This window comes from Geotrypetes seraphini, chromosome 12 (assembly GCF_902459505.1).
Source record: "Geotrypetes seraphini chromosome 12, aGeoSer1.1, whole genome shotgun sequence".
NCBI classification, from domain to species: domain Eukaryota; kingdom Metazoa; phylum Chordata; class Amphibia; order Gymnophiona; family Dermophiidae; genus Geotrypetes; species Geotrypetes seraphini.
The window spans coordinates 16,874,882-16,902,594 of record NC_047095.1 but is presented as its reverse complement, the minus strand read 5'-3'; the positions used below and the strand labels follow the sequence as shown (position 1 = coordinate 16,902,594).

The following is a 27,713-nucleotide window of genomic DNA, read 5'->3' as shown; positions in this document are numbered from 1 at the left end:
AGCCCACTTCGATAATATGAGGCGGGCCGGCCTAGCAAAAGCCCCAAGGCTGCCCGGCCTAGCGGATGCTGGACAGGGAGCAGGGAAGGGAGAAGGGCTACTGCTGGACAGGGGGAGCAGGGAAGGTAAAAGGAAAGGAGAAGGGCTAGTGCTGGACAGGGGGAGCTCAATCAGTCAAATATTTTCAAACTGGTTGAGCTTCTAGTTGATGATGCCTTGGTGGCCCTCACGCAGCGGATGAGTACAGTTCCCGCGAAACGCTGGCCGCGTCGGCAGACAGGCAATTGATGTGACATTAATTGTCCATTGAACATTTCAACAGTGAGGACTGCTAGAGATGAGATAAGTTATAATTTCTGTCAATTTTTTCAATACAATGAACAAGTGCACATTGGGAATTTTGAGCACGTAGAGTTGCTGAAGAATAGATCTTTGCAAATAAGAATGAATAATGCTATATAAATTTTAAGAAACTATTTCAAGAACTGCCTGGTGAAGGATATAAAAAGCAAATATAAAAAGAAAAAATAAGAAGATGTTGGGCCGATGATTGGAGCGGGAGCAGTAACACTACGCTGACCATTTCAGTTTGTGATTCAACAGCTGTGCGTAGGCTCCGATTCTGAGGCCGATAATATAAAGACTGGAGACTTTAGGGCTATTAATACTGATGTGTACTGTTTAAAATAAGTGGTATTATACATTTTGTGATATACAATTTTGTTCACCATATCTCAAAAAAAGATATAATGGATTTAGAAAAGGTTCAAAGGAGAGTGACCAAAATGATAAGGAGATGGAACTCCTCTCATATGAGGAAAGGCTAAGGAGAGATGTGATTGAGGTCTACAAAATCCTGAGTGGTGTCGAATAGATAAAGTTAATATATTTTTTTACTCTTTCAAAAATTATGAAGATGAGGAGACATGGAAATAACTTTAAAACAAATAAGAGAAAATATTTTTTCCTCTCAAATAATAGTGGTAACAGTGGTTAGCATATCTGGGTTTAAAAAAAGGTTTGGACAAATCCACAATCTGCTATTTAGGCAGACATGGGGGAAACTACTGCTGTCCCTGGGATTGGTAGCATTGAATGTTGCTACTATTTGGGTTTCTACCAAGTATTTGTGATTAGATTGGCTACTATGGAAACATGATAATGGGCTGGTCTGGTATGGCTACTCATATGTTCCTATGTTAAGTTCATTTCAGTTAAAACATATATTATTCCCTTTCACCCCATAGGTCACACAGAGCAGATTACAGTAACATAAATAAAAGAGAATTCAAACAACTTGAAACACAAAACAAATTAAATATTTCCCTAAAACTGCAAACAATTGTACTCAGATCAGAAGGGATTGAGAAAATAGCCAAGTTTTCAAGAGGTGTCAAATCACATATAGTTCAGATTTCAACTCAGAAGGAAAAGCGTAATTGTTGGATGCAGTGGGCTATAAAGTTTTAAATAAACAAAATAAACTAGCCAACAACAGGGTTGGCGGAAACAAAGGCCAAACCAGTAGCATTCCTTCAGAAGACTTTATGGAATCAGCACAAGCTTGACAGAAAGCTTTTATGGTTTGGCTCCAGCATATTTAATGGAACAATTAGAACTTGATCCTCTAGGTATAGCTTCTTAGAAACATAGAAACATAGAAAGATGACGGCAGAAAAGGGCTATAGCCCATCAAGTCTGCCCACTCTACTGCCCCATCCTCTTAAGTCTATACCTAGTGACCATTCTTCAGATCGACCCTCGTAGGGATCCCACATAGGCATCCCATTTATTCTTAAAGTCCAACACACTGCTGGCCTCGATCACCTGCACCGGAAGCTTATTCCAACGGTCAACCACTCTTTCTGTGAAGAAATACTTCCTGATGTCGCCATGAAATTTCCCGCCCCTGAGTTTGAGCGGATGCCCTCTTGTGGCCGTGGGTCCTTTGAGAAAGAAGATATCATCTTCCACCTCGATACGTCCTGTGATGTATTTAAATGTCTCAATCATGTCTCCCCTCTCCCTACGTTCCTCTAGAGTGTAGAGCTGTAATTTGTTTAGTCTCTCTTCGTACGAGAGACCCTTGAGCCCCTTGAGCATCTTGTTAACAAAGATATTTGTTACTCAATTTTGCTTCTGTGAGAGAGATTAAGGGGAGAATTCATGAAAAGGCATTAAGAGCTGGATCTGATAAATTGCACCGTTAGTGGCAGCTGCTTGCAAAAGTGGTGCCAATTGAGTGTCAACCATGTGACAGCGCCGTTTAGAGAATTGTGGCCACATCAAAAGTATGTGCTGGAAATATAGGCCAGGGTTTTACAGGTTTACATTTCCAGCTCCTATTTTTAATAAGAATCAGGTCCAATCACGTCCATAGAGGTGCTTACCTATATCCACTTCCAGCGTAAACTAAGCCTACTTTAGATGTAGACACCGGTAGGCAGGGCAGGATTAACCAATAGGCCAAGTAGGCACCTGCCTAGGGCCCGAAATGGTCAGGGGGGGCCTGATGAAGGAGGACATCAACATTGTTTTTTCCAAACGGCGATAGGCCCCTCCAGCATCGATCCGCAATGCGGGCCCCACCCCAATCAGCAATGCAGCCCTCCCCCATCAATGGAAAGTAAGACAAGCAAGCAAAGCAGGTAAGAAAGGCAACGGGAACTGTAATTGTGCAAGCGGTGCTGCTTGCCCAAAGCTTCCCTCTGACGCAGATTCCTGTTTCCGACTGGGCACGTGGTGGGGTGGGGCGGGCAGGGGGCCCAGTGTACTTGTGTGCCTAGGGCCCTTGACGAATTAATCCTGCCCTGCCGGTAGGCACCTCTATGCTTGGGAGTTAGATGTCGTCATACATTTTAATTGGATTTTAATTGGTTTTAAACAATGTGGTCAATTACCACACCATTTATCACCAATTAAAACAATGAGTTAGGTGGCGGTAGGGTGCCTTTTACCACCTAACTTACGGCACACTATAGAGAATTTGGACCTGAGCACATTAGCGCTTGCTAACCGCTAAAGATACCTATTATATATGTTAGTGCGCTTAATGCCCTTAATATAGAAAAATCTTATCTATTCCTTACTGCGTTGCTAGTTGTCGAAATTCATATCCATACATACTAAACAAGAAACTGATTATATGCATTTTAGAAAAAAATTGAAGACCTGTCTAGTCCAGAGATTTTAGACCAAATTATATATGGATATTTTTTCCTTATATTGTTATTCTTGCTTCTTATTTTACCCCACATTGAAGGGTAATCATGGTTTATAAGAACTAGCATTGCATTCCCCTCATTTTTAATTTAAAAAAGCACTTACGTAGCTGGGAGCCACATAATGTTTTTTGATTTTTAAACCCCCCTGATCCACTGAAATGACTCCCTCTCCTTCCTGTCCCCCCAGCTCACAAGTCACAACTTTCCTCCCCCAGGAACAGCTCTCCAACTCCTAATCCCCTTATGACCAAATAGCCCTCCCCCCATTCCACCCCCCTTGCTTACCAGATATTCATGGTGGTCCAAGTGGGTGTGATGGGGCAGGAACCAAATCCATTCTCTTCTGCCCTTTGCAGATGCCTTCAGGAAATGGGGGATGCGAGACAACGAGGAGAAAGGAATTTACTGACTTTGTGAAGAAACTGCTGCAGGCCGTTTTGAATTTTAGTGAGAAGCACATGTTTGCTATAGGAAGTAACAAAATCAATATTAAAAACCAGCCAAGGGAGAAAAATCAAGATTTTTCTTTTTAATTTTCAAGAACATGAACACATAATCTAAAAAGCACAGAGAAGAGGACTACTGAGACTGGGTGAAAAACATATTTTTATAGACCAGAATTATCATCAGAATTGCAAAAGCTCCGACAACAGATTGGAGTTATCAGAGAGCAGTTGGAAAAGTGTGTTCATTTTACCACCCTATGTTCAACCCAAATAAAACAGCCGTTAAAGAAGGGTGAAAATCATTCAAGCACCTGGCTAATGCGTTTCCTGCACAGAGAAAGATGAGCAGTCAAATCCCAAAAGAAAAGAAAGAAAGAACTACTGATTAAAACCATATAAAATAAAGGCTGGATGACATTGAGACAATAAAAAAATAGAAAAGATACAGAGAATATATTCAGAGCCTAGAGTTATAGACATTAGTTCACTGCTGGATGATTCAATAAAGAAGGAGGAAATCATCTCTCCCTGTTTGATCAGGAAATTGAAATTATTTATTTCAAACAATTTTCAATTTTTTATTTTTATTTTTAATAAACTGCATATAGTTTCTATTGAGGAGGCACTAAGGCCCTGACTCTATAAATGGTGTCTAAAATATATACACCAAGGAACATGGTACACAGTGCATGTCAGTCTTAAATTAGGCGCCATGTGTAGGGTTACCAGATGTCTGGATTTACCCGGTATGTCCGGGCATCCGGACGGCTTTGAAAACCTGACACTTTGTCCGAGTTTTGAAAAGCAGATCACTTCGGGAAGGGCATCCATGAATGAGCGGATGCAATGCGCATGCCTTCCTGACTGCTGAGCAGGCTGGGGGGGAGGGGGGGCTGGGAAGGCCTGAGACAGGTCCATGGGTCTGGATTTTACATATGTAAAATCTGGTAACCCTAGCCATGTATTGAATCGTGCCTAGTGGTACCTAAATTGGACTTAGGCACCAATAGGCATAAAAAAATCCTTAGATGCTCCCTATTTGTGCCTGGGATTTTTTTGGCCTAAATACCAGTGCTTAAGTCCAATTTAGGGACTTACTGTACATTGAAAATATACCTACCATCTGCCCTTAACCATGCCCACTTTCTGGTAGGTGCCTTGGACTAGGAGCCTACCTGAAATTGGTAGATACCTAAAATCCAATTAATTTTAATTTTTGCCATTTATGAGTTGTTAATTGGATATTATTGGTGCTGATCAAGCTTTTTAAATAATTAAGCACCTATATCAGCTAGGCACACCAATCTAGGCATCTAACTTCAGGTGCCGTTTATAGAGCCTGGGCATCTAACTTTTGGGAATGCTACTGTAGTCCCACCCAAAACATATCCCCAGCACACAGCCTTGAAATTTGGATCAACTGAGAAAGAAATCAGCTCAAATCAGAGTTTTGAAAATCTCAACTTAGATGTTTTTGTGAGAAAGACATCTTTCTGCCGCCTCATGATGTTTTTCAGATGTGTTTTGTCTTTTGAAAATGAGCACCAGGTTCTATTTATCCAACCAATTTAATGGTTTTCCTGACCCAACTTGGATATTCTTCATTAAGTAATTGATGCAATGATGTTTCTCATTTACATTCTCAATTTTCAACAAGATATTACAGTTGCTGATTTTTCATAACACCTTGTTGGCTCTATTTAAGGTGTTCTTCTTGTTAACAAACTTGCCTTGTTTTGCATGCAGGTTTTTTTCTTTGGCCATTTTGGGAGTTTTTCACATAAGTGAGTTGTCAGCCCTTTCTAAGAGAGCTCTGAGGAGCACTAGCTTGCTTAGGATGGAGGTTTCTGTTCTTGAAATATAAATTTTTCTGTGGATTCATAGGTCTAATATGGACCAATTAAGAAGAGGGTGAATGTACATAGTCCTTTCACTTGTTCAGTTTTAATGGCTTCTGGTTTTTTGGTTTGCAGAGTATGTGGGGATTTTTTCTGTTTGGTCCAAGCTAATTTTCCTCTTTTGCTTAAATTTTATACACACATACACACCCCTTTTAAGAAGCTGTGTTAGCATCTTTTATTGCCGGTCGCGGCGGTAATATTTCCGATGCTCATAGGAATTTTTACCGCCATGGATGGCAATAAAAAATGCTAACCCTTCTTCATAAAAGAGGGTGTGGGTAATTTGCACTATAAAGAGAAGATTGGGTATAATGGGTCTTGAGGTGGCATTTTTCACTGTTGCTCAGGGTTGCGTCTCTAATAGGATCAATTGGATTGCCAGATGGCATTCAAATAGATTCCAACTTTATGTTTGCTAGCATTTGATTTGGAGCATCTGTGATGCTAAGGAACTTGTTTGTGTTTAGTTTCTCTTTCAGCAGCTTGGGCAGAGGAGATCAGTGCTCAGATCTCCAGTCATTCCCAAGATTTTTGGGCTACAAGATGTGATGTAAAGTCCCTTTTGAAGTCTCACATGGATCCGGCATTGGATTTTGGGTTCACTGGTCCAGCATTTGTAGCATACTTTTTTTGTGAGCCAACCAAACAAAGAGAAGATCTTGCCTTACCATGGAAACAGAACAAAGAAAAGGCAAGAAAGATGTCCTCTCAACCAAACAGTATTTATTCTTTAAAAATGTGTTTCGTCCCAACAAGGATCCAGTTTTGGCATACATATATGCCTTTTGGGGGGGGACATATTATGAATCCACTCAAAGGCTTGGGAATGAAAACCCCCAGTAAGCAGCAATCTACAAACAGAGTGATTGCCAGCGCGATTCACCAGAGCAGCAAAATGCAAAAACCACTTCCAAATTGGCTACCAAATGTGATTTAAAGTCCCTTAAGTCTCACATGGACCTGGCATTGGATTTTGGGTTCACTTGCTCAGCATTTGTAGCATGTTCTCTTGTGAACCAAGCAATGGTGCTCTTCTCTGCAGGTGCTGCTAAGACACGTGTGGGTCAATGATTGAAGAAGCCAGTGTAACGACTTCCTTGTCAGGCTGCTTCAAATGCAAAAACAGTGGATTCTTAGATTTCTAAAATTGTGCTATTGTTTTGGGGGTACGATTTTGACATATGATTTGCAGTTTTATACTATCCTAAATGGTTCCACTTTCCACAGCTTAAGGACAGTGAACGAAAAATAAGCAAGCCGTATCTTCACTTCTGATGTATTTTGGCTGGTAAACCTCTATTAGACCCAGGAAGTGGGCAATGGTTGCTATGGTAAATGGGTTATGGAAGTTTAAGGATTTTTTTTCCATGTATTACTCCTGGTGGATTGTGTTCTTTCATAATACTAATCCCCACAAGTTACTGTTGATCCAGACAAGCAGGCATCACTACAGATATTGGAATGAACAGGTAGTTGGTTACCTCATTTCAGTTACATCATGTAAGCTGCTGAAAAAAAGTATGGAGTCGATATTCAAAATGATTTAACCAGCCAGAAGCAACTCCTGATCGGTTAAATCGCTTATTTGAAGATATCTACTGATATTTAGCAACACTTAACCAGTTAATTTTGATGTATATCAGCACAGACCACTAAACTCAAAGCTGGCTATTCTGTGGGTACACTGGGGATGGAGTTGGCAATTATGCGGTTAAGTGACAATATTCAGCACTTAACTGCCTACGTTTAGTGGCAACTGGGTTGAATAAAAGGCAGTCCTATGTTTTCACGGTATTGCTTATGGAATTAGGTGCTGAATATCATACTTAACCACTTAAGAGATAATCAGCCAAGGAAGTGCTTTCTTTACCATCAGGGCACTTCTTTCCTCAACATTTCCTGCTTCTGTTGTGTTCAGAGGCCAACCCGGATCACCACTGTCCCTGGCTCAAGGTGACATCCGACTGTGGCCTTGAGGGAATAAGCGGACAAGACTGAAGCTGGAGGTGTCGCATGGTGACAAAGAAGCACTCGTTTGTGAAGACTTCAAGCAGAATTTGAGTGAAAACTGAAGCAAGTTTCTCCAACTTGTTCGCAGAGTCTCTGACATTGCTGATAGGAAACTACGTCACCACTAGAAATGGCCTTTTCCTCAATTCCTGTGTGGACCGAAGCAGAAAGATAAGGCCTAACATTCTGAATAAGAGGCGAGATAGAGTTAAATACAGTCCCCCATGAGCATTTTAGATTGGACACACAAGTAAGAAAGTTAGCTCAATAAGAAGCAAAACTCAGATCATTTACAATCTGATTGTAGACTACAATTTAGACTTATTATGCATAACTGAATCCTGGCTGCAACCCACTTGACTATTTTGGTCCTCAAAATCTAACCTCCTTAACATACCCTCCACTCAAAAAAATCCATATTGAGGAACACAGGAACTCCATCTTTTACATTAGAGGGTCTCAATGGTAGAACATGCTCCTGGAACAAGTTTGTTTGATAACTGATCTTAAAACATTGAGACTTGGATTCTCTAACTGGCACCATTGTTGGCGGCCATCTTAAAAGCATCCGCCAATTGCATGTCAATCAAGTGATGGTGCTGGTTAGAGAATCACGCCTCTGGCAAAGGTAGACACCAGAAATGTTGGCCAGGGTTTTCCAGGCCTACATTTCTAGTATCTACCTTTGATGTGAATGGCACCTAACATCACTTCAAGCATTAGCCACACCTACAGTGGCTTTAGGTGCTGTAACGTGCCTATGGAGGCATGATTCCAGCGCTGGTAGGCATCATGAAAATCAGTTTAAAATGAGCTTGGGCGCCTGCTGACACCTGAAAAAAACAGTGCCATTTAGAAAATCCAGCTCTCAAAGCCTTAGTAAAAAAATATCTGTTCAAAGATGCTTATCCCACCTGCTAATCTGTGATGGAATTTACTCCTTCTGGCCAGCAGGCTGCCTCTTCAGAATGATGGGCCTTCCCCTTCCCAGTGCATCCCAGTGCCATAGACAATGTGGGGGAGTTCAGGATGGCAGCAGGAGGAAGTGGGCATCCCTCCTGCCGATCAGCTTGCGGTGGGGTTTGTGGGTCCCCTGCCAGAGCCGCTCAGCTGATTGTGATAGGGAGATTTCCTTGCTGCGATCGGTTTAGCGGCCGCGTCCATTTGAAATGTAGACCGGCATTTCAATGGCCTACATTTCAGGTGCCTATCACTTAAGCTTGCCTAAGGCCACTTCTGGGCGAAATCACGCCCACAACCAGCTTTGGGTGTGTGTTCCTAGGCACCCCTCTGCACCCACGACAGACGCCAACAGTGTAGGCGGCCTGCCTCAGGTTGGTGTTTTGTTGTTTTTAGAAAATGTGCATCCCAATTAGCTGGTTAGACAGCGATAGGACACCTACCACCACCTATAATCAGGACACCGTTTATAGAATTTGGCCCTGAATCTCCTGCTTTACAGACTACAGAACTAACTTTTAGACTACTCCTCAGAACATACTCTATTAGAAATGCCCATAATGCCTGAAAATATCATAGATCCTAGTATCCCCTTCTAGTTTCACTGGGATGCACCAGAAGGGGAAGGCTCACCATTCTGTAGAAGCGGGCCTGCCAGCCGGCCTTGCTCATAAAGGTATTGGAGGGTCCGGGTGGGCTTTGGGGCTGGGGGAATCATGTGTTTTGGGGGGATGATAGCAGGAGGGAGTAAGCATCCCTCCTGCTGGGGATGTTGGGGGGTATCAGCAGGAGGGAGTGGGAATCCTTCCTGCTGGGGATTGTTTCAGGGTTTGTGGCAGGAGGGAGTGGGCATCCCTCCTATTGGTAGACATGTGGTGGGGTTTAGGGGTTCTCTGCCACTGCCACTCAGCTGATCGTGGCAGGGAGATTCCCTTGCCGTGATCAGCTCAGCGGCAATGTGATTCTCTAAACGGTGCCTGTGAAATGGACGCCGGTTAGAGAATCGGGGTAGTTAGGCGGGGTTAGGCGTTTGTCCCTTAGGACAGATGCGATTTTGTATAGGATGCCCATGTACATTTCTCAAAAGCCGCTTAGGTGATTGCCGAGACCGGGCATTCTATACAGAATCAGGCCCTCAGGTTCAAAACCTACTTCAATTGTTTATTTGTTTTTTTTAATTTTGAGCCCTCTAGAAACAGAAAAATATCTACTCTGCCTAGGTTGGCCACTGTTAGAAACAGGATACTGGGCTTGATGGACCTTCGGTCTGTCCTGGTATGGCAGTTCTTAAGTTCTTATGACACTTGCTAACCTGAGGGATATTAAAGCATTGTACATTCAGATAAGTAGATATTTTTCTATTCCTGGAGGGCTCACAATTACAAAAACAAAGAAGTGGGATATGAACCTGGGTCCTTTAGTTTACAATACACGTCATTAACCACGATGCTGACCCTCTGCTCTGCCTGGACTTCTGTGTGGCTATTTTCTAAGAATGTTGTTATACAAAATCCATGTCCCTTGCTTTCCTCTGTTCAAAATTTGGACATTTCATTTTGTAAAATGGATCTTCGTTCTGGACGTTTCCAGTACGTATACGCCCACCTCACGTATTTTTGAACAGGTTTTATAATGTTCAAAAATATATGTGAACTGGGCATCTGTTTGGGACATTCTGACTTGGATATCCCTATTCTGACTTAGGGCTCCTTTTACAAAAGGTGCGCTAGCATTTTTTAGCGCGTGCACAAGATTAGCGCGCGCTAGCTGAAAAACTACCGCCTGCTTAAAAGGAGGCGGGAGCGGCTAGCGCACGCTAAAACCGCTAGTGCACTTTTGTAAAAGGAGCCCTTAAACATTCTTTTGAAAAAAATCCACTCAACATGGGCTAATCCATAAATTCAAGAAGGAACAATATACTAAGGGCTTCTTTTATCAAGCCGTGGTAGGGGTTTAAAGCGCGTTAAACCGCCTGCCGCGCTAGTCGCTAACGCCTCCATTGACTTGCCGCGGGGGTTAACGCGTGATGAAATGTCCGATGCGCTAATCCTGCTAGTGCACCTTGATAAAAGGAGCCCCAGATTTTTGTATATGTATTTAGATTAAAATAGCTGATTATTAAAATTGTTGGGCACAGCTGGTTTTCAGTGCTATCTTAATAGTTTGATGAATGACTATGCCATGTGTTTGAACACTACAATATGAACGTATAGTCTGTTCAAGTGAAGAGTAACAGAGTGTGTATTAGTACATAAGAATTCTAGAAGTATTGACTTGATCCAAAAGCAACAAAAACTATAATGATCCAAGCTCATTTTAAATCTGCGTGCCAGCAGTCTAACAAATGTGATTTAGAGGTCAGAGGACAGTAGGCAAAAGCTATGCAAGCCAAATTTACCTTATAAATGATTAAATAATCCCCTTATGCATTTCCATCTCTGATAGTCCTGTGGTAAGAAGCGTAAGTCAATGGATAAGCTAATTGCAATAAGAGGAAGTGGTATTTAATGCACTAGACACTTTCCACAGCAAAGTAGTTCTAATTAGTGTTTGTAAGTGATGTGACAGCAGTTTACACAGCAGCAAAAGAGGGTCTCATTTATCAAGTAAGTCTGAAGCTTATGGCAGCTTTCTGATCAACTCCCTTGCCGCAGGACCTGAAAGTACCTTCAAAAAGATTTCTTGCATTGATCTTTACTCACATGCTGACGAAAAGACAGAAAGAAGATAGATAGATGCTGTACCAGCAGGAAAAATGTCACTTGTTTAATGAAAAGGGGTACCTCTGTGCAGGAAAAGGTGGGTTTAAAGATAACAGTTAATTATTTTTTATGTATTTTCCTTTCCTTTGAAGCTTACAAGATTATGCAATGCAAGAAGTAGCCCAACATCAGTTTTATTATTACTTAATGTTATTTTCATGTGTCTCCTCATGTTTTGGTTTTTTTTCTAAAGAATATATTGATTCTATTATTCAGTCATCTTACGTTCAGAGGTTTAAGGGCTAATCATACACAGATTATTTTTAGACTCTGAAGGCAGAATATCATTTAAAAAAAAGATAACTGTCATTAAAGCAAATATTCAACAACTGAACACACAAAAGCATTTGGCAGTGCTTGAAAATAAAATATGAAAGCACAGATGGTTCATTGAAATTTCCCTCGTTGCCCTTAGACAGACTCATAAAGACCAATTCACTCAAACACATACACCCAAAGGGGCATATATTCTATAAACGACATCCCAATTGGTGGTGAAAGGTGTCCTACTGCTGTCTAACCAGCCAATTGGGACACACATTTTAAAAAAACACCCAAAGGCAGGCAGCCGAAACCATAGGTGTCTGTCACAGTTAAGGGAAACACATAGAGATTGTTAAGCTCATCCAAGGTTAGGCATGGGTGTGGTTTCATCTGGAAATGGCCTTGGATGAGCTTAGGCAGCCCTAAGCATCTCCCTAGGCCTGTAATAGGTGCCTGAAATAAAGGCCAACAAAATGCTGGTCTACATTTCAAATAGACACAGAGCTATGCTGATCGGGGCAAAAACATCTCATTGGCACGATCAGCTGAGCGGCCATGGCAGAGAACTTGCCCCTCCCCCTGCAAGGTTGGGCAAAGGAGGGATGCCCACACCCTCCTGCCACCCCCACCCCCCAGAAGCATCTCCAGGTAGGGGGAGTGCCCACTTCTTCCTGCTGGAATCCCCCAAGCAACCCAAGGCAGGAGGAGTGCCCAATTCCTCCTGCTGGAACCCTTTGAGCAGTCCCTTGGCATACATATCACTTACGATCTGGGAACAAACACTGTGGAGGTGGGAAGGGGGTGACATGTAAAGAATCATCAAAAAGACAGACATTGCTTTGACCAATTGTGTGAAGCTTGGGAATGATGTCACACTGTTCTGTGCTGTCATTGCTGTAATAATGCCTCCAAGGAAATGTAATGTAATGAAAGCTACCTCTGGAGTTTCAAAGACAGTCCATCATAAGGCTGACTACAGGATATGAAAAAGAGAGCTGCTACACATAGAGCTTCAGAGATAGTACAACAGCATGAGACCTGACTACAGAATATGAAAGATAAGTGTCTAATCCATAGTTTTTGGGCTCGCTGAGACAGAGAGGGCCATTCTTTCTGCGGAGATTGGGATATCTGGGCATTATATATATATATATATATATATATATATATATATATATATATATATATCCCAATCTCAGTAGCACACTCTTATTTATATATATATATTAGAAGGTTTAGTATGATATAGATATAGATATAGATATATATATAGAGAGAGAGAGGACTCCTCTTTGATAATAATGGAAAATGAAGTTTAATAATGCATTACTCAAGCAAAGCACATGATAAAATGTATTGCATACTAAACCTCACTCCCAAAGTTTAAGAAAATAAGAAGAGAAACCCTACTTACAATGGCAGTGGCTCAGAGCAAGTAGACATGTCTGATGCACAATCTTGACATCATTGTGACATCATCAATATACACCTAGATGACAGAATGTCACAAAAAAATAATAAGATAGAATGAAAGTAAAGTAGAATAAATGATAGAAATTCAGTGAATATTCAGAAATATTCAGTATACCAGCCAGATAATATAACCTTTGCTGGGGCAATCATCATTGATTCCCCTTGCCCCAGCAAAAGTTATATTACCTGGGTGGTATTCTGAAGAATCCTGAAGATTCACTGAATTTCTATAAACTGCTCTACTTTACTTTCATTCTATCTTATATTTACAAGTCATAACTCAATTGAAAATAAATTAGATGTTATTTACTAAAAAGTAATAGACATCCCTGCCTAAAAGGAAGTGCCTGTGGCTCAGTGGTTAAAGGCACTTCTTCAATCTTCCACAGGTTATGGGTTCAAATCCACCCTCCTCCACTAGTACCTTAACAGCCTCTTTTTGGTCTCATAAGAGAGTATGGGTTATGGACTTTGCCATTTACATTTGCACTCTGCCCTTTCCAGGGTCCAGAGGGGAACATTTTTACCCTGAGATGGCTATGCTCTCCTAAGATATCATCTCATATGGCAGGAACCCCTGCCTAAAAGAAAGCACATGTAAAGGCACTGCTTCTATTTTCCACAGGTCATGGGTATAAATCCCTAGTATGGTCAGGCACTCCAGCACATATTCCTATTTTTTCAGTGACAATCTGCCATCTAGGAGAGTGTGGCGCAATGGTTAAAACTACAGCCTAAGCACCCTGAGATTGTGGGTTCAAACCCACACTGATCCTTGTGACTGTGGGCAAGTCATTTAATCCCCCCATTACCCCAGGTGCATTAGATAGATTGTGAGCCCACCAGGACAGCCAGGGAAAACTGCTTGAGTACCTGAATAAATGCATGTAAACCGTTCTGAGCTCCCCTGGGAAAACGGTATAGAAAATTGAATAAATAACAATGATGTCAAGATTGTGCATCAGACATGACTATTTGCTCTGAGCCACAGCCACTGTGAGTAGGTTTCTCTTTCTATTTTTCACCCCTTTTACAAAACCACAAAAATGGTTTTAGCTAGTGCACTGAATACTCTGTGCTGCCCCTGATGTTCATAGAGTTCCTATGATCGTCAGGAGCAGTGCAGAGCATTCAGCATTTCCATGCAGTTTAGATTTGATAAATGTGCTTTTTTTTTTTTTTTAGGAATAATCGCTAAATCACCAGATTGCATTCAAATTGTAAATGAAACAACCATCAAAGGCCTAGAAGCTGAGGACACATAAATATTTCAGCATCCTGATAACATCAGATATTTTGCACAGCCAAATAAAGAAGAAAATATAAGTAAAGAACACTGCAAGTGATTAAGGACAATTCTAAAGTCAGAACTAAATGGTGACAATGTAATCAGAGCTATCAAATCATGGGCTATACCAGAAATTCAATACCTCGTACACTGCAGAAATAGTCAATTGGAATCAAATAGACCTTGATAAACCTGACAAGTAAGCCAGAAAATTGATGACTGAATAACGTTTTGCACTCTCTCAGTAGCACCGGACTATGGCCCTCTTCTACTAAGGTGCGCTAATCGATTTAGCGTGCACTAAATGCTAACACGTGCATGTTAGTCTATGGACTCATTAGCGTTTAGCGCGTGCTAATTCAATTAGCGCCTGCTAATCGGTTAGCACACCTTAGTAAAAGAGGGGATATATTTTGGAGAACTTCTATAGGTAAAATGAAATGTGGAGGAGGAAGAACAAGAGCTGAAAATGTATATGAAAGGTTGCAGCTTAAAATTCAAAAAGGAAAAACTGTTTGCAGAACTGGAATCTAAAATGGAAACCAGAGAGCATCAACTTAAAATGAGATTGAAAACTAGAAAATCAAACCACTCCATAAGCAAATCTTGAAAGATGCTGAAGAAAATTGGAAAACATCAAAATACTGCAATGGCTTAAAAAAACAGCATGTTAAACAAGGAAACAGAAGGATTGATTTTTGCTGCTAAAGCACTAGGCACAAATGTCATCAAAGCAAAAACAGAAAAGGCCAGCGGTACAAAAAAAAATGCTGATTGTGCAAAGACAAATAGGGAACAACTGGGTGCAGAAAAATTCTCACACTGACTTCAAAACCAAACATGATCACATGGGCAAAATATTACAGTGGTTTCTAAAGAAAAATATGGATTGCCAATCAATAAAAACTACTGGAAGCATGGAATTATAGATGAAGTTATTGCAAATAATCACGGAAACAATTTATTGGACTTCAAAATCCAGACTGATGGACACCTAGAAAATAACACCCCAGATATCACTTTCATTAAAAAGAACCATGTTTTGTTTATTGATATAGTCACTGAGAGAGAAAGAGAGAGTAATGTGGACGATCAGAGGAGCTCACTGTCATTGATAGTGAGCTTTTAACCTTGGTTGAGGGTAAAGAAGGCAGGCTTTAATTATGGTAGGTGGTGGGGGAAGGGTAGGGGAAAGGTGAGAGGGTAGAGGATAAGGAGGAGAGAGGCTGGAAGGTGACTGGATTCGAACATGTGGTAACAATGGGTGGACTGGCTATTGGAGGAAATTTGATGGAGAGAAAATTGAAGGGCAGTGATTGGTGATTACGAAAATGATGGGAGGAGGAAGAGCTTTAGGGAATTTTGGCGTGTGTTGGGAGGTGTTTGGGGAAAGTGGGGGGAGGTATAGGATGGTTTGGGGCTGGATAGAAGAGAAAAGGGGAGAAAAAATAGTAGTTGACACCTGCCCTCCCTTTCCCCTTTTTAAGGAGTTTGGTGTGGGGAGGTTGGAAGTAAGACAGTGCTGATGCTTGAGAGACATGTTTAGGCTCACGGGCAACACCACACTGAGTTGAGGTGAGGTCTGGCCGACAAACTGAACACATTTTTTGTGTCTGTATTTACCGAAGAGGATATATCCATTAAACCAGAAGCTGACAGGCTATACACAGGAAATGAAGACGGGAAACTGACAGGGACGACGATCAGTCTAGAAGAGGTATGCAGACAGATTGATAAGCTTAAAAATGATAAATCCCCGGGACCAGACAGCATTCACCCGAGGGTAATCAAGGAACTGAAAGGGGTTATAGCTGAACTGCTCCAACTAATAGCCAATCTGTTGATCAAATCAGGAAAGATTCCGGAAGACTAGAAAGTGGCGAATGTTACTCTGATCTTCAAGAAAGGTTCGAAGGGAGATCTAGGAAACTACAGACTGGTGAGTCTGACTTTGATACCGGGAAAAATAGTAGAGGCGCTGATAAAGGACCGCATCATCGATCACCTTGACGGACACAAACTGATGAGGACCAGCTAGCTCGGCTTCAGCAAAGGAAGATCTTGCTTGACAAACTTACTGCACTTCTTTGAAGGAGTAAATGGGCAGATAGACAAGGGTGACTTGATTAACATCGTATAACTAGATTTTCAGAAGGCATTCGACAAGGTTCCGCATAAATGTCTACTTCGAAAAATTGTGAGCCATGGAACTGAGAGTGATATACTCACATGGATTAAAAACTGGTTGGCGGATAGGAAATAGAGAGTGCGCGGGGAGAGGGTGAATGGACAATATTCGGATTGGAAAAGCATCACGAGTGGAGTTCCGCAGGGTTCGGTGCTCGGGCCTGTGCACTTCAACATATTTATAAACGACCTGGAAATTGGCACAATGAGCGAGGTGATTAAATTTGTGGACGATACAAAGTTATTCAGAGTAGTGAGGACACAGAAGGATTGCGAAGACCTACAAAGAGACATAAATACGCTTGAAGAATGGGCCGTGAAATGGCAAATGAGGTTTAACGTGGATAAGTGCAAGGTGATGCATGTCGGTAACAAAAATCATATGCGCGAATACAGGATGTTCGGTGCTATACTCGGAGAGAGCCCCTAGGAAAGTGACTTGGGAATACTTGTAGACAAGTCAATGAAACTATCTGTGCAATGCGCAGCGGCGGCGAAAAGAGCAAACAGAATGCTAGGAATGATTAAGAAGGAGATCATGAACAGATCTGAAAAGGTTATCATGCCATTATACCAGGCCATTGTATGCCCCCACCTGGAATACTGCGTCCAACACTGGTCGCCGTACATGAAAAAGGAGATAGTACTACTCGAAAGGGTCCAGAGAAGAGCGACAAAAATGGTTAAGGGACTGGGGGAGTGGCCATACAATGAGAGGCTAGAGAAGAGAAGACCGAGAGGGGACAAGATCAAAACATTCAAGATATTTAAGGGAATTGGCTTAGTAGAGAAAGAGAGATTGTTCACCCTCTCCCAGGTGAAGAGAACGAGAGGGCACTCGCTAAAGTTAGAAGGGAAAAGATTCCGTACAAACGTAAGGAAGTTCTTCTTAATCCAGAGAGTGGTAGAAATCTGGAATGCTCTTCCAGAGGCTGTTATAGGGGAAAGCACCCTTCAGGGATTCAAGACAAAGTTGGATAAGTTCCTATTGGAACAGAACATACACAGGTAAGGCTAGACTCAAATAGGGCACTGGTCTTTGACAGAAGCGGACTTCTGGGCATGATGGACCACTGGTCTGACCCAGCAGCAGCAAATCTTATGTTTTTATGTTCACCACAAGGCTCAATTTAATTAAATATGAGGTGATTGTTTTGAAAGTGATGTTAGGCATTTGGGCTAGGTCGTTATTAACTAGCCTTGAGGAAAATGTGAGGGAAAGTTAAATAATGGCTGTCTGGGTTAATTGGATTTAAGATGTTCATATTTAATTGTAAATTGCATTAATGTTATAAATTAATAAAATGAGCTGTGGCCAGATTCTCCCCATTAAAGATTTTGTTCTTGAGTATTTATTGAGAAGAGAGACTGCCTGCATGAGAGTAGTATGAGTGCAAAGGTTAGGAATTTGAGAAGGTCACAAAATACCAAGATTTCCAAATAGAAATTGTGAAAATTTTGAAAAAGAAATTGACAGTGCTACCGATTGGCATCGAGACAATGGGTGCAATAGCATAAAAAAAACTTACCCCCCCCCCTCTTCTATTAAACCGTGCTAGCAGTTTGTAGTGCAGAGAGCTGTGCTAAATGGCCCGCGCTGCTCCCGACGCTCAAAGGAAATCTATGAGCGTCGGGAGCAGCGTAGGCCATTCAGTGTGGCTCACTGCGCTAAAAACTGCTATTGCGGTTTTGTAAAGAGAGGGTTAGACTCTCTTAAATTGGAACAATTTATAACAGCCCAATAGGGTTGTCCAGGAAAACCTAAAGTTGGAAAAACACTACTAACCCCCTCCTTTACAAAGCTACGCTAGCATTTTTAGCACCAGCCACAGCGGTAACAGCTGGGATGCTCATAGGAATTCTATGAGCATCGGAGCTCTGTGGCAGCCGGCGCAGCTTTGGAAAGGAGGGGCTAATTGAAGTTTTTCCCATGAATTTGTAAGTGTATGATCACAAAATAATTTTGTGGGTCGCTCAAGGCCAATTAATATAAGCACCACCAAAGGTCTAGATTCACTAACCCCCGATTCCGTGTCCAATCCATGCCCGATTGCATGCAGACTGATGAATTCACAAAAGGCCTACATGCAAATGGGGACAATCGTTGACACGTCCCCCACCCACCCACCGCACGGATCACTAGAGAGTGATCCCAACACATGTGCAGACCGTCTGTAGATGGTTTGCGCATGCGTCTAAGAGCTGCAACTTTTTTTTTTTTTAACTTTTACTTTTAAACAGCTCAGTGAACCCATGGTTTTAACCTGCTTTAAACCGGCGGGTTAAAACCAAGGGCTCACAGTACGTGGAAGGGCAGGTGATCAGGGCTGAGACGGGGCAGAGAGCAGATCAGGGCAGAGAAGCAGGGCGGCAGAAGGCAGGGAAGTCGGAAAGGACCTCAGTGACTGGTCCTCAGCAGTCGTTTACTTTGGATCGGCCAGCCCAGTCAGTGTTGCTTTTTTTATTTTAGTGAATCGCTTCCTTCCTGCTTTGCATGCCGATTCCCCTCATTCGCATGCACAGATAGGGATGGGATCGCTACACAGGTTAGTGAATCGGGTCGGGAGAAATCGGGTCGCAAAGAGCTCACAAACCGCTCGGTACACTATCGGTTTGCTTTGTGAATGTAGCCTAAAATCCTTCCCCCCCCCACTTAAAATCAGCTGATAATTTTGCACTAAACATGTGATAATGCTATCATGCTATGGACATAATTAAACCTATCCTCCCCACCCTTTTTATAAAATAGTATTGTGGTTTTTAGCACCAGCCAGGGTGATAACAGCTCTGACACTCATAGAATTTCTATGAGCGTTGAAGCTGTTACCACCGTGGCCAGTGCTAAAAAATGAACTACTATTTTGTAAAAAAAATAAAAAAGGGGGGGTAAATGTGTAAATATAAATAAATCTGACATTAGACATATGTGAAAGAATTTCACGCTCTTGGTATTACCAATGAATGGTTGACAAAGTCAGTGGACAGGTGGTCTGAAGATACAGTCAAGCGAGGTTCAATGATACAGTCGAGTGAGGTGTTAAACTGATAACCGCTCTGCCACTGGCATCGCCACAAATCCAGTACTGCGTGAGGCCTTATTGCAAGGAGTTGAACAGCATCACAGGCTTTATTCTGACTATCTCAAGAAGACATTGAGGGCCAAATTCTGTAAAGGACGTCTAAAAGATAGGCGCTGTTTAGATGTCCAGGAGCACAATGCTGAGCGCGATTCTATAATGTTAGACACACTATAGAGAATTGCGCGCATTAGTGCTGAGCGAATCTAAGCGCGTCTACTGTATATTGTTAGATGTCCTTTGCAGAATCACCTTTTAGGTGTTGCATAGATGTCCTAATAACATCTATAACATTATTGTGTGTTAGAGTTACGACGTCATTAGAAAGGCAATTTAGGTAGAGGAGGAGATAGTGGATGCTGCGGATGGGCAGACTGAAAGGGCCATTTGGCCTTTATCTGCTGTCATTTGTCTATGTTTCTTTAGTGCATGCCAGATTACATAATTTTATAACTTAGTAATTGTGCAAATAGTACACACATGATTTTTTTTCTGTGTGGGTTCTGTCAAATTTTCAAAATGAAAATATGTAAATGCTAATATTTTGAAAATTTCCCAAGGCAATGTATGTGTAATTTTATAGAAACAGAGAAACACGATGGCAGATAAAGGTCAAATGGCCCATCCAGTCTGCCCATAAAACCAAATCCCTCTCTAATCATGTATATTACATTGGTTAAGGCAATTAAGACTCTATTCATGTATCGCTATGCAGATATTGGATGGGACATGCCTATTTCCGTTTAAAGAACTACTTGATATATAGAACTGTCTTTTAAAAATTGTCCTTCACATGAACAGGCCATACTCCCTGGAATCTGCAATCTAGTTAAGACTGGCAGATAGCTCATATAAGGAAAAACAAGTTGGATACCTTGGATAAGATAGCAAGACCATGACCAAGGGGATTAAAATGAGGAGTGGCAGTTTTGGATGTAAGAGCTAGTGGAAAATAGGTAAGGTTCAGTTCTGGTTTTGAAACAGTATGATAAAGGTAAGAGGTAGCTATCAATTTAATTCTGCTTAATAAACTGAGTGATGCATTCCTCTTTGTACAATAAATCCTTTATTGAAAGCTCAGTTATATGAGGAGGATTCTGATGTTATGGAATTAAAAGTAGACTCGCAGGTGATTTTTCAGACTGGATTTGAATATGACAAGAGAGGAAGTCTGGCATGTGTTTAGTAAGGCTGTTCCAAGAATTTGGTTCAACAATGTGAGAAGTGCACAAGAGATTTGGTGTTAAGAAGGATGTAGAAAAGAATAGTGTACTGCAGTGTTTCTCAACTCGGTCCTGGAGTACCCCCTTGCCAGTCAGATTTTCAGGATATCCACAATGAATATGCATAAACTGGATTTGCATACACTGCCTCCATTATATGCAAATTTCATTCATGCATACTCATTGTGGATATCCTGAAAACCTGACTGGCAAGGCGGTACTCCAGGACTGAGCTGAGAAACACTGCAGTACACTATTCTTTTCTGCATCCTTCTAAAGATGCATTTGAATCTTAAATCAGATAATGTTTCCCCTCTTATGATCTCCCTATTTATTCTTGGATTCGGTCTTCTTTTAAAGACGTAATTTTAACCTAAGTTACATTTAAATATTAATGATTTTTTTTTTTTATACCTTTCCTGATGTTGTTCTTCCTTAAATGTTTTTCTTTTGTTTTTTGTTTTTTTTTTACTTTAAACAAATGTAATTTTATCCCTGTATTCCTTATGAATTTTTTTATTTATGAATATGTTTTTATGTCTATTGTTTAAATGATTCATTTATTTCCCCAATTTTATTTTTGTTATACGCATTGAAAATATTTGATATTGCGTGTAAATCAAAATTTCAATAAACTTGAACCTTCTCAACACCAAATCTCACATGGTTGAACCAAATTCTTAGAACAGTCTTCCTAAACACATGCCAGACTTCCTCTCTTGTCATATTCAAATCCAGTTTGAAAAATCACTTGTGAGTCTACTTTTAATTCCATAATACCAGAATCCTCCTCATATAACTGAACTTTCAATAAAGGATTTATTGTACAAAGAGGAATGCATCTCTCAGTTTATTAAGCAGAATTAAATTGATAGCTACCTCTTACCTTTATCATACTGTTTCAAAAACAGAACTGAATCTTACCTATTTTCCACTAGCTCTTACATCCAAAACTGCCACTCCTCATTTTAATCCCCTTGGTCATGGTCTTGCTATCTTATCCAAGAGATACAGTTTGGCAATGTTATAGAGAAAGAAATGACACCTCTTATCATTGTCATGTTACAGAATGAAAAGAAGGAGTTCAAGAGGACCACAAGATTACAACAATCTACCATATAACAAGGCATGATGGTAGTGCTATTTTCAATGACTGAGAAAGAGGAATGGAAACTTTAGGGGAAAACATAAGAACTTATGATTTGACATGCTGAGCTTAAGATAAATGTTGGACATTCAAGCAGCAAAATGTGAAAATAAATTACTGTATGATTTGAAATTGGATTCTTGGGAATAATCAGTATGAAGGTGCAAGTGGAGGGGCTCAGGTTACCCAGGAAAAGGGTTAGAGGGAGAGGAAAAATGTCTAAAACAGAACAGAACTTTGAGGCATACCATCTGATAGCAGGATGGCAATGAAAGAGTATCTGTTGGAGAAAAATGCTGTGTTAAGATGAGCATCATGACAGAGCAGAGTTTGAAAGTCTTAGGGTATCAATATTCAGATTATGGTCAACAGAATAAAATCCAACAGAAAGATCAAAGAAGATAAGATTTGAGTACAGCCCTTTAGCTCTGGGCATGAGAAGATCATTTGAGACCTTAGTAAGGCCTGTTTAGGTGGTATAGCATGCAAACCCTCCCAGTCTATGCCTTAGTGCCTAATGTTAAGTACCAAGTGCACATATATTATAGAATAATAACACTTACAGTACATGTCAGAGGTACAAGTCAAAGTTGCTAAGCATGTGACTGAGAAGAGGGTATACACATGAGTGGAAATTGGGTGGTCTAAGGGCATGTCATTATATATATATATATTTATATATATATTGCATGGTACACTTAAGTGTGCCAAGTTATATCAGCCTGTTATAATTGGGCACACCTAAATTTTAGCATGCCAGTGTGGATTTATGCTAGTATTCTATAATGACCTAGACTCTGAAGTCATTATCCAACCTGATCAGCTTCTTTGACTGGGTAACGGGGAAGCTGGATATTGGGGAGTCCCTGGACATCGTGTACCTGGACTTTAGCAAAGCATTCGATAGCGTACCACACCGCAGGTTACTGAGCAAGATGAGTTCTTTAGGATTAGGTAACACATTGACGAAATGGGTTGGGAGCTGGCTTGGAGGTAGGCTCCAAAGGGTGGTGGTGAACGGCACCCCCTCCGAAATGACGGAGGTGATTAGTGGAGTACCACAGGGCTCAGTCTTGGGCCCAATCCTATTCAACATCTTTATAAGAGACTTGGCAGAAGGGCTTCGAGGTAAAATAACATTATTCGCCGATGACGCCAAACTGAGTAATGTAGTGGGCAAATGCACAACAGACGAAGATTCAGTGCCCGACAACATGATGCACGACCTACTCCTACTGGAGCGATGGTCTAGGACATGGCAACTCAACTTCAATGCCAAAAAATGCAAAGTTATGCACCTGGGCAGCCAGAATCCATGCAAGTCTTATACCCTTAATGGCGAGATCCTAGCAAAAACGGTAGCAGAACGAGACTTGGGGGTAATCGTCAGTGAGGACATGAAGTCTGCCAATCAAGTGGAGCAGGCTTCGTCCAAGGCAAGACAAATCATGGGCTGCATACGAAGGGGTTTCGTCAGTCGTAAGGCGGAAGTCATTATGCCATTGTATAGATCCATGGTGAGGCCCCACCTGGAATACTGTGTGCAATTCTGGAGGCCGCATTATCGCAAGGATGTGCTGAGACTGGAGTCGGTGCAAAGAATGGCCACCCGGATGGTCTCGGGACTCAAGGATCTACCATACGAAAAACGGCTTGACAAATTACAACTATACTCGCTCGAGGAGCGCAGAGAGAGGGGGGACATGATCGAGACGTTCAAGTATCTTACGGGCCGCATCGAGGCGGAGGAAGATATCTTCTTTTTCAAGGGTCCCACGACAACAAGAGGGCATCCGTTGAAAATCAGGGGCGGGAAACTACGAGGTGGCACCAGGAAATTCTTTTTCACTGAAAGAGTGGTTGATCGCTGGAATAGTCTTCCACTACAGGTGATTGAGGCCAGCAGCATGCCTGATTTTAAGGCCAAATGGGATCGGCACATGGGATCTCTTCACAGGGCAAAGGTAGGGGAGGGACATTAAGGTGGGCAGACTAGATGGGCTGTGGGCCCTTATCTGCCGTCTATTTCTATGTTTCTATGTTTCTATGTTTCTATTATAGAATTGGTGCTAAGTGGGCACCTTCATTGTGGTGCCTTTATATTGGTGTCCAATTACAGAATTGTCCCTGTAACAGCACAAGCAAGGTGGGGTCTGGAACAGTACACAAACAGCTAGTCACAGAGAAGTTAAAGGAAAACTTTTGTATTAACTCAAAAGGGAAATCCTGTACCCAGTTACTTCACAGGTCTAGGCATACATTGAACAGTCTCTTGTTCAAAAAGTTCTGAGGGGCCTGTAGATGACAGGACCCAAATCATGGACCGTAGCAACCCCAAACACAGTCTTTTAACAGTTTTCCTCAGTCAGACAACATGTTCTGGCTCCAGCCAGACCTCAGAACAAACTCACAGGTGTTCAGCCACAAAAGAAAGATTGGCTTACCTTATCCAAGGAGAGTATCTAAGGGTTATAGTCAAGATCTATATGAAAATCACCTCTTCCTCCTACTTTCCCCTGGGCCTTGTCTATCTAATTCTGGCCCAGCCTCTTATACTTCCTTGTTCCTGTCTCCCTGACTCCTCCTCCCTTTAAGGAGGAGCTATCTATATTAAGGTGGCTCTGGCATTGTGAGAGAGTATCCAGCAGGGGGAGTGGTACTGTCCTATAGACTCCCTCATACCCACATCTCTGTTAATTTAGATCAGGGGTGTCAAAGTCCCTCCTCGAGGGCCGGAATCCAGTCGGGTTTTCTGGATTTCCCCAATGAATATGCATTGAAAGCAGTGCATGCAAATAGATCTCATGCAGATTCATTGGGGAAATCCTGAAAACCCGATTGGATTCTGGCCCTCGAGGACCGACTTTGACACCTGTGATTTAGATCAAGGAGCTGTCAAGCAATGAAGACAGAGAAGTTACACAGCCTGTTCAAATAGACTGAATGTGAAAGGGAGAAGGAAGAGGGAGTCATAGTTAAGAGAGCACGGCAGATTCAATTAAGGAATTTGAGGAGAGGTGTGATCATCACATATTGGAAGGCAGCAGGGAAGATTATTGTGGAATGTGACAAATTTAGACTATGACATGGAGGAAAGGACAGCTGGGAAAATGGCATGGAGATATTTGGTGAGTGTTTTTTTGAGATTCTTGCTAATTTAAATGCCTGTCTTAATAATACTGCAATCCGGCTTCTAGATCAGGGGGCCAAACTGGATCCACAAAAATCCAAAGCTCTCTGGATCAGTAAGACAAAAATCCTCCCCGCATTGACATCAGCTAGTTTAGGTACACAGATTCCATTAAATAAATAAACAAAATTTTAGGGCTCCTTTCATTAAGGTGTGTTAGGGCCTTAATGCACGGAATAGCATGTGCTAAATTGCCGCATGCGCTAGACTTTAACACCAGTATTGACCGGGCATTAGTTCTGGCCACATAGCGTGGGTTTAGCGTGCGCTAAAATCCTGCGTGCTCTAAAAACACTAGCACACCTTAGTAAAAGGAGCCCTTAATGTCAAGTTGGGCTGCTAGCACTTACTCCTCCAGCAAGAGTTTGTTTAGAGACTACTCACTGTTTTTAGTTATCTATCCTTATATGTTGATTTTTTTTATTTCAATTCTGAGAGCAGATCACACATGCTTAACTTTTTAATCTGGGCTGGAAAAGTTTTGTTTTCACAAGTGTTTATTCTGTTGCACTAGATATTAAGAGTTTGAACTAGGAATGGTTAACAAGACTAAGAATGTTATAATGTTCCTGTATCGCTCCATGGTGTGACCTCATCTGGATTATTGCGTTCAATTCTGGTCTCTTTATCTCAAGGAAGATATGGTGGCACTAGAAAAGGTTCAAAGAAGAGCAACCAAGATGATAAAGGGGATGGAACTCCTTTCATATGAGGAAAGACTAAAAAGGTTAGGGCTCTTCAGCTTAGAAAAGATATGGCTGAGAGGAGATATGATTGAAGTCTACAAAATCCCGAGTGGAGTAGAATGGGTACAAGTGGATCGATTTTTCACTCCGTCAAAAATTACAAAGACTAGGGGTAGATGTGAATCACTTTTTCACTCTTTCCCAAAATACTAGGACTAGGGGACATGTGATGAAGCTACTAAGTAGTAGATTTAAAACAAACTAGAGAAAATATTTCTTTACACAACGTGAATTAAACTCTGGAATTCATTGCCGGAGAATGTGGTGAAATCAGTTAGCTTAGTGGGGGTTTATAAAAGGCTTGGATAATTTCCTAAAAGAGAAGTCCAAAGGCCATTATTGAGATGGCTTGGGGAAAACCCACTGCTTATTCCTAGGATAAGCAGCATAAAATCTGTTTTACTACTTGGGATCTAGCTAGGTACTTGTGACCTGGGTTGACCACTGTTGGAATCAGGAAACTGGGCTTGATAGACCTTTAGTCTGCCCCAGTATGGCAATTCTTAAGTTCTTATGTGCAATAATCACCAATTTTCAATGTGCAAAAAGCAGTCCTTTCTTTGGCCACTATAACTTAACCGACCAGCACTGAAAATTGACTTAGCTGCTTAAGTATAAGTTGACCAAAACCCCCCAAAAAACAAATATCCAATTCTGGTCACTAGAAAAAGCTCAACATTGAAATCCTGTGATCAGCACTGACTGCAGGAGTTAGCCGTCTTGCCTCTCATGGTCTGAATATCAGCCAGAAGTGTAGCTAGAGAGAGGAAATATGGCAGTTTGAGGAGGGAGCTAATGCTGATGCATAGATGGTAGGGTTTGATGGCCATAGTATCAGTGAAAAAACACAAAAAGGCAACCTAGTCACATCAAGGTTTGTGTGGGGGACGCTCAAGACGCCAAAATTGGCTCGCAACTAACAACCAAAATGGGGTGAATATAATATAGGGTGCTCTCAGTGTGAACCCTCAGTGATAGGAGCGCAGCTCCGACACTTCACTTCTGGGTCAAGGCGGTAAGCCTCCACCCACACACCATCATTGAGCACCCTGAGTGTGCTGAAATTAAAGGGACCTGAGTCCACTAAATCAAACAATCAAAGTGAGTAAATTAAACTCAACACAAACAACCTGACCGACCCCCAAACAAATCCTGCCAGCCAGACCCCCCGACTCACACAACAAAATCAAAAATCACCATGCAAAAATCAAATGAACACAATACTTATCTGAAACTATCTCACAAATTGATAAACGCAAAAAACCGCGCCAGGAGAAGAGGTTCGACCGCGCTGATTTCGGGAGGAGCCCTTCTTCAGGAACCTGACCCCCGACGGAACACGAACAAAGAGGTCGGCTGGAGGGCCTGTATGGCCTGTATGGCCTGGAGGGCCAAATCACTCTGTATGATTTGGTGGCTCAGCGCGATTTCTCTTTTCAAGGCATGCCTCGGTCTTTGCTGGACTATCTCATGACCACCGACCATCCCGGGCTGTCGGGTTGGGGGGCTCCGTGGCTTCCATCCTCAGCTCCTGGAGTCGGGTCTTCAGAGGCGACTCAGTACTTGTTCATTCTTCTGCTCTTGAGCAGGGTCAGGCTACCTTTCTGGAGCTTCAGATCATTCTTCCGGATTGCCGCTAAGGGTCCTTTTGGTCAGTATTAGGATGGGGGTATTTCTCTACTGCTTGGGCAGTAGGTGTTGTACTCATTGGCAGGTGAAGTTGTTCTGCTTCAATGGGTGGACTCTCATCTTCGTCTTCTGTTGGCAGATCCTTTTATGGATCAGGATAAGAGTTTGGATAGACTTTCTCTCCGC

The 27,713-nt window shown here is 41.8% G+C and overlaps 1 long non-coding RNA gene across 1 annotated transcript in view; it reads right to left on the bottom strand.

Annotated features, from left to right (window-relative positions):
• The window catches only part of LOC117346517, a 36,471-nt gene extending 11,992 nt beyond the window's left edge, over nucleotides 1–24,479 (bottom strand). The window contains exons 1-2 of the long non-coding RNA XR_004536607.1: nucleotides 24,407–24,479; nucleotides 3,510–3,689 (exon numbers count right to left, since the gene is read on the bottom strand). This is a non-coding gene — a long non-coding RNA (uncharacterized LOC117346517). The remainder of the gene's footprint in view (nucleotides 1–3,509; nucleotides 3,690–24,406) is intronic.
• Nucleotides 24,480–27,713: the final 3,234 nt, after the last annotated feature.